The sequence below is a fragment of the Hippocampus bargibanti genome, linkage group LG09 (genome assembly GCF_051943395.1).
Source record: "Hippocampus bargibanti isolate YZ-2025 linkage group LG09, ASM5194339v1, whole genome shotgun sequence".
Classification (NCBI taxonomy): Eukaryota; Metazoa; Chordata; class Actinopteri; order Syngnathiformes; family Syngnathidae; genus Hippocampus; species Hippocampus bargibanti.
Genome location: NC_142742.1, coordinates 16,876,702 through 16,890,000, shown reverse-complemented (window position 1 = coordinate 16,890,000; position 13,299 = coordinate 16,876,702). Strand labels below are relative to the sequence as shown.

Below are 13,299 nucleotides of genomic sequence, written 5' to 3'. Positions count from 1 at the left end.
GTGCAATTAACAATAATGAGATGGGTGGCAAGGTGATACAGTGGTTAGTGTGTCGACTTCACAGTGCAGGGGTACTGGGTTCAATCCCAGCTGGGATAAGCACCAGCACCACAGTGACCATTGTGATCCTAAAGCGGATCAGAAAATCGATGGATGGAATAGAAGCCATAATTGCAGTAATAGTAAGCATGCATTAGATGCCGCAAATGTAATAACAAGAATTCAAAAATATAAAGTTCCACAGAGCCAAATTGTGGTGGAGGAGTTTCTGAGTCCCAATGATTATGTTGGAGATGAGTTGTACAGTATAGGGATTTATGTAACTGCAAGTGTCAGCCTGTGCAAACTGTTTCGAGGTGAGGGAGCAGACAAAATATGGGTCACAAACTCCCTATGATTGACATGGATTGGACGTGATTGAAGTGATTGGACTTGGGTTTCCCCCATATGAACATGTGGTTCTTAATGTATAGTGCCTGGGGGATAGACACAGTCTAAAAAGGTAATGCTGTTGATTGTGTTCCAACAACAGTGGATTATTCACATATCAGCCTCCATGGTAGAGTCTGTTTCTCCAGAGTAGTGTCTGTAGGTAAGTCCAATTTCAGATACATGGAGCAGCATTCTTGTTTTTTTTTTTTTTTTTTTAGCTCTAAATCCTCATCAGAATCTGGGAGCATTCATGTGAGTTTGACCATTTGTGAGTTACTTCGGGAAAAGGAGGTATTGGAGAAGGTGCAAACAGCACACAGGAAGGCCGAAGCCAGAATTAAACCCTGCACCTTTGCACTGTGAGGTGGACCCGATAACCAGTCGACCACCGGGCCACCATCACAAAACAAATTTTCCAAACTAAAACAAAAGGAACTAAATTAAATAGACAGCATGCTCTGATTGTTCTGATACACAATCCGTTGTGTGTCCAAGAGGACCTTGTCAAAGCAAGACTTCAGCTCGGAAATGGTCAAAACCCAATTCAAATGAATGTTCCTCACACAGAGGTGCACAGCATTGACAATATGTAAAGGAGCTAATGTTTGTACATCTGTTTGATCCCTAATGAGGTGCCAAATGCGGAAACTGTTCATCTCGACATGCATGTATGTGCCGGCCCATTTGCACATTGGATCCCATGCTCGCGCATGTGTTTGTTGCAGGAGCCATCAGTCCTAAAGAGGGACTGTGCTGCTGTCATGCAATGACACCTCTCATTTGCTGCTGTCCTGTGAAGCGAAGCTGAAGGCAGAGGTCAGGCCACCCTCACAGAGACGCCGTGGCTCAGAGCACATCATGTCTGCCTGGCTGCCTCCTCCCAGTGCTGTCATATAGCCCTCACATACAGACACAAATAAGATGCACACCCTTGCAGGCTCGTGCTTGACCAAAACCACAAACATGCGCTACTTTTATTTCAATTTTCTTTTCTTCGTTAACGTTTTCATGTTTGGACAGAAAATGTAACATAGCCAACAGAGGAGACGATAATATGTTAACTCCAATCATCCGTTTCATTGTAAGAACAATGTGATCATAAGAATAATTTATTCCATTGTCTACAACAATAAACCACTTTATGTAATGACTGAAACAAATGCGACACACTACAATGTCCTACTTAGTCAATACATATTCTGGATATATTTTTTCACATGCCTTGTTGTCCCCACTTCTGAAGAATTAGGCTGAAAATTATCTCCAAGCATTTTATAATTTTCTATTGAAGAATACAAAGCAACACACTGTTTTGAAACAATAGGAGTAAAAGTCAATGACAGGCCCTTATCATTGTCAGTATTCCCCTCTCATTTCTGATTCCCCAATCACCACTTAGCTGTCTTCGCATTTGACTCACCTCCAGTACTACCCCTTTTTCCCCGCGACTGCTCACGTTGAGTGTCCATTCGTCTTGACCGCTGTCGCATGCCATATTCAATTACCCATCAAACATTGTAATATTCACCCGATATTGCCGACATGACGGAGAGAGCGATCAAAAGTGACAAATCAGATTTATGGAGCAAGTATAAATAAGGAGATTGTGACCTCTCCAATCGCCGTGTTGAATAATGGATGTCCGTTTAGGAATCATTTGCCAATATCACAGCATTTTGCGTGTCTCGCCAAGCTGAAATCCAGAGTGGTGAAGGAGCCAGTTTTGGATAACTGTCTGATGCCATTCCTATTTTATTTATCGAAGTCTTCTGAGACGTTCAGGTTGGGCTTGCTAGGATATCATAGTTTGCCCTCTTGAATTATATGAATTCAAAGGAGAACAACTGAACACAATGTGTCAACAGGGTCAGAATTGCCTGATTGAGCAGCTTTCTTTCTAATCGTGGCTTGAATCGCTGAGCTTCTCTTCATTCAAAAAATAAAGAGTAAATGTAATGTCCTGAAAACAACTCACATAGTCTCGAGGTCAGCGCTTTGATTATATCATAGTGACACTCAAAACAGTGACTCTGGCACTCTTTACAGCAATCTTCAAGACACGATTGTGTTTCCGGTGGGAAAAGGCTAAACCAGGTTATGAAAATCCTTATTTACAGCTGCCTGGCTGCGTGAAGTAGGTCACAGCAGCTTCTGAAATGGAATGTATCTCCTCACACACTCTTTCATATTTTTCTTTTCAGAGGCCTTACATTGGCACTTGGGGCAAATATAGAAAAATTGTGTTTCCACTTGTATTTAGGGAAGACGGCTTAAATAGTACACATGTCAACTTTGCAACAAACAACTCCACACATCGATTACAAGCATACAAATATCAGCAGCAGACATAATGTTTTGCCACTGGGAACACATAATCTGAATTCAAATGAATCGAGAATGATTCATTTTATATTTTTTCCTATTTCAGTTGCAATTGGTTTATTTCGCCCAATCCCAGAATGCAGATGGGACAGTGCAGCAGAGAAACCTTTGCATTGATCTAAAGTAATAGAGTAGGTAAGAGTGGCCAAAACTACAAAAAAAACAGAATGTTCACTGTTATGACAGGCCCCCATTTTTTTTGGGGTGCAAGCGAAGACAATAAAAAAAGTTAGGCTGGTATGGACAGACTTTTGCATCCCAATGACAAGCGGTGATGTCACCCCGGCGGTGATGTCACCCTGTTGTTTTCTGCGTTCTGTATTGTTTCATTGCGAGTCAAGGGCCGAAAGAAATATTTCATAGTATGCAACAAGGGGATTTTTTGGTCATAGGGAAGCAGAATATACTGTATATATTTTAAATTCCTCGTCTCACTCCTCGCATGGCATTCATCCCCCATTCAGATTGGGTCCTACACCAGAGGCCAGAAAGCTTGAGGGTTCCGCGCAGTATCATTGCTGTACCCAGCACTGCACTTATCTGGTCCGAGATATCTGATGTTATTCCTGGGATCTGTTGCACCGCTTTGTAAAGGTGATATGGGTGAGATGTGATATATATTGTATCTACCATGCATGCTGGTTATTTATGAGTTGTACATGGATGCGTGTCTTGATAGAATGCCATTTGTCTGTTCATGAGTTACTCCAAACGAACTAGATTTACATCTAAGAAACAAAAGTAATTAAGTACTGTATTAGATGATAAAATAAAAATATATATCGATGAAAAGGTTTCTTCAGCCATCATCTGAATATATATATATATATATATATATATATATATATATATATATATATATATATATATATATATATATATATATATATATATATATATACAGTAAAGTCTCGTTATATCGATATCGGATATATCGATAGTCCCGGTTATATCGATATTTTTCGGACTCCCTTGGATATCGATATAACGAGACTGTACTGTATATATATATATATATATATATATATATATATATATATATATATATATATATATATATATATATATATATATATATATATATATATATCACATCTCGCCCATATTAGCCTGTTTTGGAAGGAAAATACATTTAGGCAATTGCCATGACCATAATGGGACAGTAAGTCAATTAGTGTGCTATAGAACAAGAAAACAAATTATCTTTGACAAGGCTCAGCATTATTGCCTTGCAAAGATCCTTTTTGCATTCCATGTTGGAGTTGTCCCAAATGTGGTGGTCAGGGAGTGTACAGTATGTTACACAGCGGCTGCAAGTGGCGTGCAGGAGAGCCTCGTCCCTGAGGGTGATGGATGCTGGTAGGAGGCTGTTATGCCACAAGGTGAAAGTGTCCATTTATCAGCCCCACTTCCACTACTGTGGCTTTCCCATTACCAGCGCACTTCATGCAGCCTGATTGGTTTTTAATTGGCCCGCCCGCCAAGAGATAGATCATGTTTTCCCCGAGGAGAGTCACGGAGATGTGTGTGCATGGTGGACTCCCATGCCATCTCAGGAGGGATACCCACATCAAAATGCCAGCCCGACGACCAATCTTCAATGCAAATCCTATTCAGATGAAAACATAGTCCCCAGATAAAGCATTGATGTTTATATTTTCCTCAGACAGTGAAACAACAAGCCCACAACAATATATATATATATATATATATATATATATATATATATATATATATATATATATATATATATATATATATATATATATATATATATATATATATATATATATATATATATATATATACAGTAAAGTCTCGTTATATCGATATTCAAGGGAGTCCGAAAAAATATCGATATAACCGGGACTATCGATATATCTGACCCTGTTTGCATGTAATTTTCTCCGTGCGTGCATAGAAATAGTATCGATATAACCGGGACTATCGATATATCCGATATCGATATAACGAGACTTTACTGTATATATATATATATATATATATATATATATTGGATTGGATTTGATATGCCTTTATTAGTCTACAAAAAAACAAGCCTACAACAAAAAAATCCACAGTTGCGTAGTACAAAATATTTTTCTCCACCTTTGCTTTGCAATGGATTTCACTACAACAAAAATAAGTACTCTGCAAAAGTCTAATCCAACCTCAGCCTACAGTTTAGCTTGGAAACTACAACAGCAAACACCACACTCGTTTACATATGTACAGTAGTCCAGGTAAAGGTGTCTGTTATTGTTAGTTTAAGACATAAGCACAAACGTTGCATTGCTAATATACTACAAAATGCTACAAAACGAAGCTTTGCAGACCAAGGAGTGAAGAAAACGTTTAGTCAAAGTCAAAGTCAAAGTCAGCTTTATTGTCAAATATGCTAATATGCATGACATACAGCACAGATGAAATTAATGTCCTCTCGGACCCAGCGTGCAAGACATGCAAGGCACTTATAACGTGGCTAAAAAGACATACAATTGACAACAGACAATACATGTAATTTCTGTATGTAAAGTGAGGTAGTGTCATCTGGAAAGTGAGGCAGTGACGTATGTAAAGTGAGGTCGTGACATGTGTAAAGTGAGGAAGTGACGTATATAATGTGACGTAATGTAGTAATGCAAAAACAAACAACAAGAAAGGGTTGAAGTGAGGTCTTGCAGAAAAAAAATGAGAAAGAACAAAAAATAGAGTTCAGGGTGATCGTACAGCATGTAGCGTGTACTCAGAGTTCGGTGAGTGTGGCAGTGGGAAGGGGCAGGGTGGCCAGGGCTGAGAGGGAGTTGAGTCTCCGGACTGCCTGGTGGCAGAAACTGTCCTTGAGCCTGCTGGTCTTGGCTCGGAGACTCCGCAGTCTCCTACCCGATGGCAGCACGCTGTAGAGGCTGTGGGAGGGGTGGGTGGGATCGCCAGCGATCCTGATTGCTCTGCGGGTGTGGCGGGTGTTGTAAATGTCCTGACGGGGGGGAAGAGAGACACCAATGATCTTCTCAGCTGTCCTCACGATGCGCTGCAGAGTCTTACGGCAGGACACGGTGCAGGCGCCGTACCACACGGTGATACAGCTGGTCAGGATGCTCTCGATGGTACAGCGGTAGAAGGAGGTCGTGATGGGGGTCGGGGCTCCAACTCTTTTGAGCTTGCGGAGGAAGTACAGGCGCTGGTGGGATCTCTTGGCCATTGATGCCGTGTTGTGGCTCCAGGACAGGTCTTCGGATATGTGCACTCCCAGGAACTTGGTGCTGCTCACTCTCTCCACTGCAGCACCGTCGATGGTTAGTGGAGCATGCTGGGGGCGCACTCTCCTGAAGTCCACAACAATCTCCTTCGTCTTCTCCACATCACGTTTAACGATTGATGTCAGGATAAAAATAATAAAATTGTTTGTGTGTGCATGCGTGTGTAAACCTGAGAAAAATATGGCTATAGTGAAAGGTTCTGTGTGGTGAAAAAATATTTATTGCTGCATACATGATTTCGTTTGGTTTCATTAGACTGAACATATTTTAATGGCTACAATTGAAAATTGCTCGACTCCAGCCAATAGTGTAGCCAGTTTGTGACAACCCCATAATGCACAATTTATATATTTACATGAATGAAATCCTCTCAGATAATTTGATGCATGTTAAAAAAAAGAGAGACCGAGGTGAGGTTTTAAAAACAAGAGCACAGGTCCCTGTTTTTAATTTTGTGAAGTTTAAATTTGATTCTAATCGTTATTGTACATTGATAAGGATATGAATAAATAGAGTTCACTGATGAGGGTGGTTTAATTAATGGCTGCTACATATCAAACGTTGCAGGGAGATTTCAGTGAAGGACACGAGAGCAGCCACATCTCACACTGAGCAGACATCAGTATTGACATTGTGTCTGCTCCGATGGATCAATCCCCACTCTGCCCTTGCTGAACCACGTCATTGAGAAGACTGGAAGAGCAAGTTCAATCCCCAGGTATCTTCTAAAAGTTTTGCAAGGATTTGTCTTTGTGTAGAATCCAGACCCGACAGCCCAGAACTTGGCAAATGAATTTTGACCGAAAATTGAATCTAGAATCTTGATAGAATGTCATTTGTCTGCGTTACTTCAACTGAACGAGATTTAAACGTAATAACCAAAAATAAATAAGTACTGTATCAGGTGACGAAATAAATAAATAAATAAATAAATAAATAAATACATAAATAAATACACACCCAAATACATAAATAAAAAATACCTATATATATATATATATATATCTTATTGTGCCATCAATTTTCCTGAATCGACACTTGTAGGGTCCAATTCTGTCTGAAACCTTCTGCACTCATTAAATATATGACTTTTGAGAAAACCTCTGCAGATGAAAATTTACTGGTATCTGTAGTACATCATTAAGGAAAACATTACAACACAAAGCATATATATATATATATATATATGCTATATATATATATATATATATATATATATATATATATATATATATATATATATATATATATATATATATATATATATATATATATATATATATATATATATATATATATATATATATATATATATATATATATATATATATATATATGCCGATGCTGACGTCTTAATGAGACCAGACGCTTGAATGTGTCTTATTATTTATTTTATTTCTGCAACACAGTATGGCAGAAGGGATGGGTGAAGTCGCATGGGTTTCGTCTTGTGATTAACATGAATCTCCTCCAGATTGTTTTGGAAACTATGGGCGGGACATGGTGCCACACTGCGCCGTTGCGTCACTTCCTTCATAATTTAATAATCTAAGTGCACAACTCCGTTACACACACATACATACATACATACATATATACATACATATATATATATATATATATATATATATATATATATATATATATATATATATATATATATATATATATATATATATATATTGGATTGGATTTGATATGCCTTTATTAGTTCCACAGCGGAGAAATTTACATTTCACAGCAGCAAAGTGATGAAAGGAATGAAAGAAGAAAAACAAAATACATGAGATATATATATATATATATATATATATATATATATATATATATATATATATATTCTGAGTTGGCAATAATGGGTTGCTTTTATCGCTTTGCTGCTGTGAAATGTAAATTTCTCCACTGCGAGACTAATAAAGGCAAATCCAATCCAATCCAATCCAAATTAACTTTAACATCTCACATACAACTGTCACTTTACAATAAACTGTGGGCCAGTTTCATTGCATTTAGAGACAGAACACCCTTCGGATGCATAATGGTAATGTTCGGTTGCACATGACAACCCAGTGGTATTGTTTAATAATCACTCTGACACCATTCAATCAACAAAGCTTCATGGTGAGATTTTTTTATCATGGTTCATTCAGGGTTTCATGAAATAAAATGTACAAGTGTCAACCTTGCACAACACAGTCGCATTACAAGCAAGACTAAATCTGCGTAAAGAGCAAGGTTTACTCGAAGGTGATTCGCTAGTTATCAGCTATCATTAGCCAATGCTATTTTGCACATTAAATTTAGTTAGAACTGCAACGCAAAGAAGCACAATGATTGTGAATCAGAATCAGAATACCTTTATTCGTCCCACAATGGGGAAATTTGTCCACAGCAGCAATTGGAAAGGAATGGGTCTGGGGTGGGGGTGAAAGGATAGAAAACAAGATATTCTAAGCATAACAAAATAAAAATGTCAACTGTATACTGTGCAAATGTAAATGTGCAAAACTGTTCAATTAAAAAAAAACTGTACATAGTGCAGAATCAAGAAATGCATTTTGATATATTGCAACAACCCATATTTACAAGTGTCCAGTTTTTTTTCTTCTTTTTTTTCAAATGTGATCATTGAGAATTGTGAAGCCTGACAGCAGTCGGTAGGAACGAGCGGCGGTACCTCTGCTTCTTGCAGCGCGGGTGTAATAGTCTCTGGCTAAAGTAGCTACCCAGTGCTGTCAGAGTGGGCAGGAGGGGGTGGGAGGTGCTGTCCATCATAGCTTTTAGTTTAGCTAGCGTGAAATGATACAAACTGCATTCTTCACATGCATAAAGACAAAACAAATTAACTTAATCTAATATCAATCAATAGACAAAAAAACAAAGCCGTGAACACAAAGGATAAACAAATGCATTATTTGGGTGCTTTTGGAAAAGGCCTGAGTGTCGATGTTACGATAATGTCGTTCAAACACTAATTTGTGTTGTAATGTTTTCCTTAATGATGTACTACAGATACCAGTAAATTTTCATCTGCAGAGGTTTTCTCAAAAGTCATATATTTAATGAGTGCAGAAGGTTTCAGACAGAATTGGACCCTACAAGTGTCGATTCAGGAAAATTGATGGCACAATAAGATGTATCGATAAAACATAGACGCCAGGCTAACAACGAACAAATAATGATGCCGGACAATAATAATAATAATAATAATAATAATAATAATAATAATAATAATAATAATAATAATAATAATAATAATGATAATAATGTGAAGAAAACAAGAAGCGCTTGGACACGGTAAGCAGAAAAACTACTAACAAAAAATAGGTTGAAACAAAAGAACAAGAAGATCTTATCCGCGTGGATGACAAACCGTAAATAGACTTAAAGCACGTATTTGTTTCGTTCTTATCCTTGATTTGTTTTCTCAGTTTTTTTTTACTCATGCCATTGCTTATGTTTTTCATTATTTAAATAAGAGCAATAAGATAACGTCTTGTGACAAGAGCAAGGCGAAAGTATCTGCCTATTTTAGATCCATATAAATCTCATGCAATTGTTCATGCTTTTTACAGGTCTCAATAGAGCGTGGTGATGAGCGGATCATTTAAATCTGGTGCGTTGAAGAAGAAAGATAGAACATTTTCGATCTGGCTCTCGAGGAACCAGGGTTCCCTAGCCCCGTTCCAGAGTGAAATATAACAATGTCACTGAAACTTAGCATATGAGAATTGTTAAATACATTGTTATTGTTTCACTGTTGAAGTCACAAGTTTCACTGCAAAGGTTATTGTCATTTTTCTACTGTGCAGGCTAATAGATGCTTGCATTGAAGATGCCAATTTTGATCAGTCCAGTTAACCAGGAAACAATAACAGATAGACAAGTACAGCAATAACTCCTCTAACACATTCCTCTCCCATTAACAAGACTTATAGCAACAAATATGCAATCCCTTTTCAGCTATCAGTTAGAAAAAAAGAACATGAGACTAACAGTGGTCAGACTTTCTGCAAATAAGCGGATGTGTATGTTTTTAGTGACTGGGGAAGAGAAAGATCGAGAAAAATGCAAGAACTGTCAACCACATTGATCATGATAAATGGAAATATTATTTTTAACATCGATGTAAAACAGCATTCATATCTGTCAACATGAAAATACATTTGCAGACCATCAATTATCATCAATAGCACCAAAAACTTTAAAAGCAACAAAATGAGGAATTTTCATAATCGTCAATGGCCTAAACATTAATACTCCGCTAAAACTGAAGACTGCGAGACTCACATACACACACAAAATATCAAATGAAGGCACATTAATGCATGTGACATGCCACAAACAACCACAAGCACCCAATGCAATGCTTGAAAGCAGAGGATCCCCTCAGACAGGCTTTTGACAATTCATTATTCGGCTGCAGTAGTTGAAGGGAGTCGACTTCTGTTGTCTGTTGTAAAGACTATCACTCAATTTAACTTGTCTTCTATCTGATGAATCATAAAACTGTATTTCGACAGGAATGTTGTATTACAATATCAAGGTCCACTAAGGAACTGGAAAGTGATATATATGCAGCTCAGACAAGACAGTTGTGCTCGTGAGTGGCCTGCATAAAAGAGAGTGAGAGACAGCGAAAGAGACAGAGGGAGAGAAAAAAAGAGAGAGAGAGAGACACACAGAGGGGTGGGTGAGGAGGGTGGCTTGGGGTCCCCCTGTAATGCTGCTCTCAGTACAAGCAGGGTGGCGTGATTTCTTTCTCTAATTTAATCACATTGGCCTGTCTTCCTGTCCGGCGCAAAGCACAACATCAGTCCCTTCTTAACAAGCAAGACATTACCAGAGGAGGAAGACCCTAAAGAACATGGTCTCACTTTATGCCAAGTCAGCTGTCCACCCATGGTGACTATGCAGGATGCAATAAATGTTTTATTTTTTCAACAGAGGGAAACACATTCCGTTTTACATCCAATTATTTTGTTGATTTTTGAATGAATCCAATTTGAATTTGTGGTAATGTTGACAGGTCCATATACAATTGTATCTATTCTTCATATTTTATGAGCTTGTTTAAACTCTTGATATTAAGGGCGAAGGAGAGAAAACCAGAAGCGGATCACTCGGTTTGTCTTTATAGACTAAAACAAGGTGCAGCACATTTGACATTCTGCAGTGAATACACAAGATATCCCACACGACTACATCTGTATTGTCTTGTGCTCAGCCTTCATTCTCTTCTTTGATGAAGGTTGGCAATATAGCTTGTGTTTTATTTGCTGGCACGGACAGCTCCGTCCAGCCTATCAAACAATGTCCCTGCATTCCCTTAGAAAATAGATGACGATAAAAGAACCCAGTTAACACATTTTACCAAAGCACAAATACAATCCAAATTCTGCAGTATGTCATTTGGGAATAACATCCAAAGCGCAGAACATTCAAACTGACTTGTTCAGTCAGCCAGCATAGCATGACAAAACTTTGAAAAAAAACTTTGAAAAGGATGTTTCCTTGATATGTCTACAGTCATATTCATCAATCCGATCATTTTAAACATGTTATTGAGGAAACTTATAAACATATCACAAGAACAAAGAAATCAGAGCAACTATTAATCTACTAAATAACTCATCCATGTGTTGCTTTCTCTCAGAAATGTCATTACTTATGTTCCTATGCAACCATCCAACTACTGCTCATTTTTTACGAGGGCAACACAAACTAGTGCATGTTACACCTACCAGCTGATGTCTTCTCTTTAAACTTTTCTCCCAAATGTGCTTCCTCTTCTTCCTGACAGCCTTTCCTTTACTTCTCCCCCAATTCACTTAACATGCTCAGTGGAAACGTCTGCTCGCGCGTTGCATGCAAACTAATTTTTTATGTTTGTTTTTTTTACGACTTCAGAGATGACTGGGGAATACGAGGAGGCAGAGTGGAGGGAGAGAGGATGACAGAGGGGTGGATGAGTGGAGATAATGGTTGGAGGGAGGGCGACCAATGGGCCAAGAGCCTCCTAATGGAAAAAGGGAATCAGGACACACCAATGAGGCACAGCCTGAAGAGAGGGAGCGAGGGAGAGTGAGAGTGAGAGAGTAGAGGGAAGCAAGGATGGAGAGAGCAGAGTTGGGAGGAGACGCTGTCAAGCAGACTGAGAAAGAGACCGAGCGAGAGAGAGATGAGAGCTTCATGTAGCCAATGTACCCAGGCGGTTGGAGGGAAGGAATCATGAAGAAAGGCAGGAAAGGAAGGATGTCAGAAAGATAGGAAGGAACGGACTTACCCGGCTTCTCTTAGCTGCATCCTTTCATACACTGCCTCGTAGATTCCACAAACACACACACCCTCCCCAACGATAGAGGCACACGCCACGCTGCTGCCGAGACTAACCAATAGCTGAAACAACAAAGGGAAGGATTGCCAAAGCCGACTGGTATACCCTAAAGCAATTCTGTCTGTTAACGTGCGTGTGTGTGCGCGGGCGTGTGTGTGTCTATGCATGTGTGGTGTGCGTGTGTGTCAGGGAGAGAGAGAGAGAAAATCGGTGTGTGTGTGTATGTGTATGTGTGTGAGTGTGCGTGTGTGTGTGAGAGCATGTGTTTTCTCTGAGGAAGAGGAGGAGGGATGTGAGTTGAAACCCCAAATGCTCCCTTCCCTGCTTTGGTTCTCTCTCCCTCCTTGTCTGTGGATGTGGCTCTCTCGGAACACTGTGCAATGTATGTCCTCCAACACTATGTATGTTCTCCCTCTCTCCCTCCTCCTTGCATCCCTTCATTCGCTCTCCCTTGCTCCTCTGCCTGTTAATGTGCCCTCCCTTCCCCTTCTCCCTCTTCTACATATATTTAGGGCTGCAGACTGTCTGCTCCCAGAGTCTGCTCTTCCCACGGGCCCAACGGAGCAATGGAGGGAGGGTGAAAGCGAGAGAACGGCAGACAAGATGATGGGGGCTGGGGAGGGTGGGGTAGGAGAGGTGAGGGGGTGCAGTGCATTTAATCCACAACACATTTTGTCACGTCCTTAAAGGGGCTCCGACACTGCCGTGAGTGTGTCTTTTTTTGTCCTGGCAGGGATACATTAAAAAGGAATGACAGATGCACAATAACATATGGTCTTCTTGTACACGTGCACATGCACATCATTGACCACTGCATGTGCTCTTGGCTGCCTTGAAGAGAGACTTATTCCATCCCAAGTCCAGCACCCTGAGACTGTACACAAGCCG

At 39.4% G+C, this 13,299-nt stretch overlaps 1 protein-coding gene across 11 annotated transcripts in view; it reads right to left on the bottom strand.

Annotated features, from left to right (window-relative positions):
* The window catches only part of myt1lb (myelin transcription factor 1-like, b), a 137,811-nt gene extending 124,936 nt beyond the window's left edge, over positions 1-12,875 (bottom strand). For 2 of the 11 annotated variants that reach the window (XM_089004201.1, XM_089004208.1), the window contains exon 1: positions 11,819-12,026. The gene's annotated coding sequence lies outside the window, so the exon portion shown is untranslated. Of the gene's footprint in view, positions 1-11,818; positions 12,074-12,360 lie in introns of those variants that run through there. The other 9 variants (XM_089004203.1, XM_089004207.1, XM_089004202.1 and 6 more) reach the window with 8 other exon arrangements.
* Between the last annotated feature and the right edge of the window lie 424 nt (positions 12,876-13,299).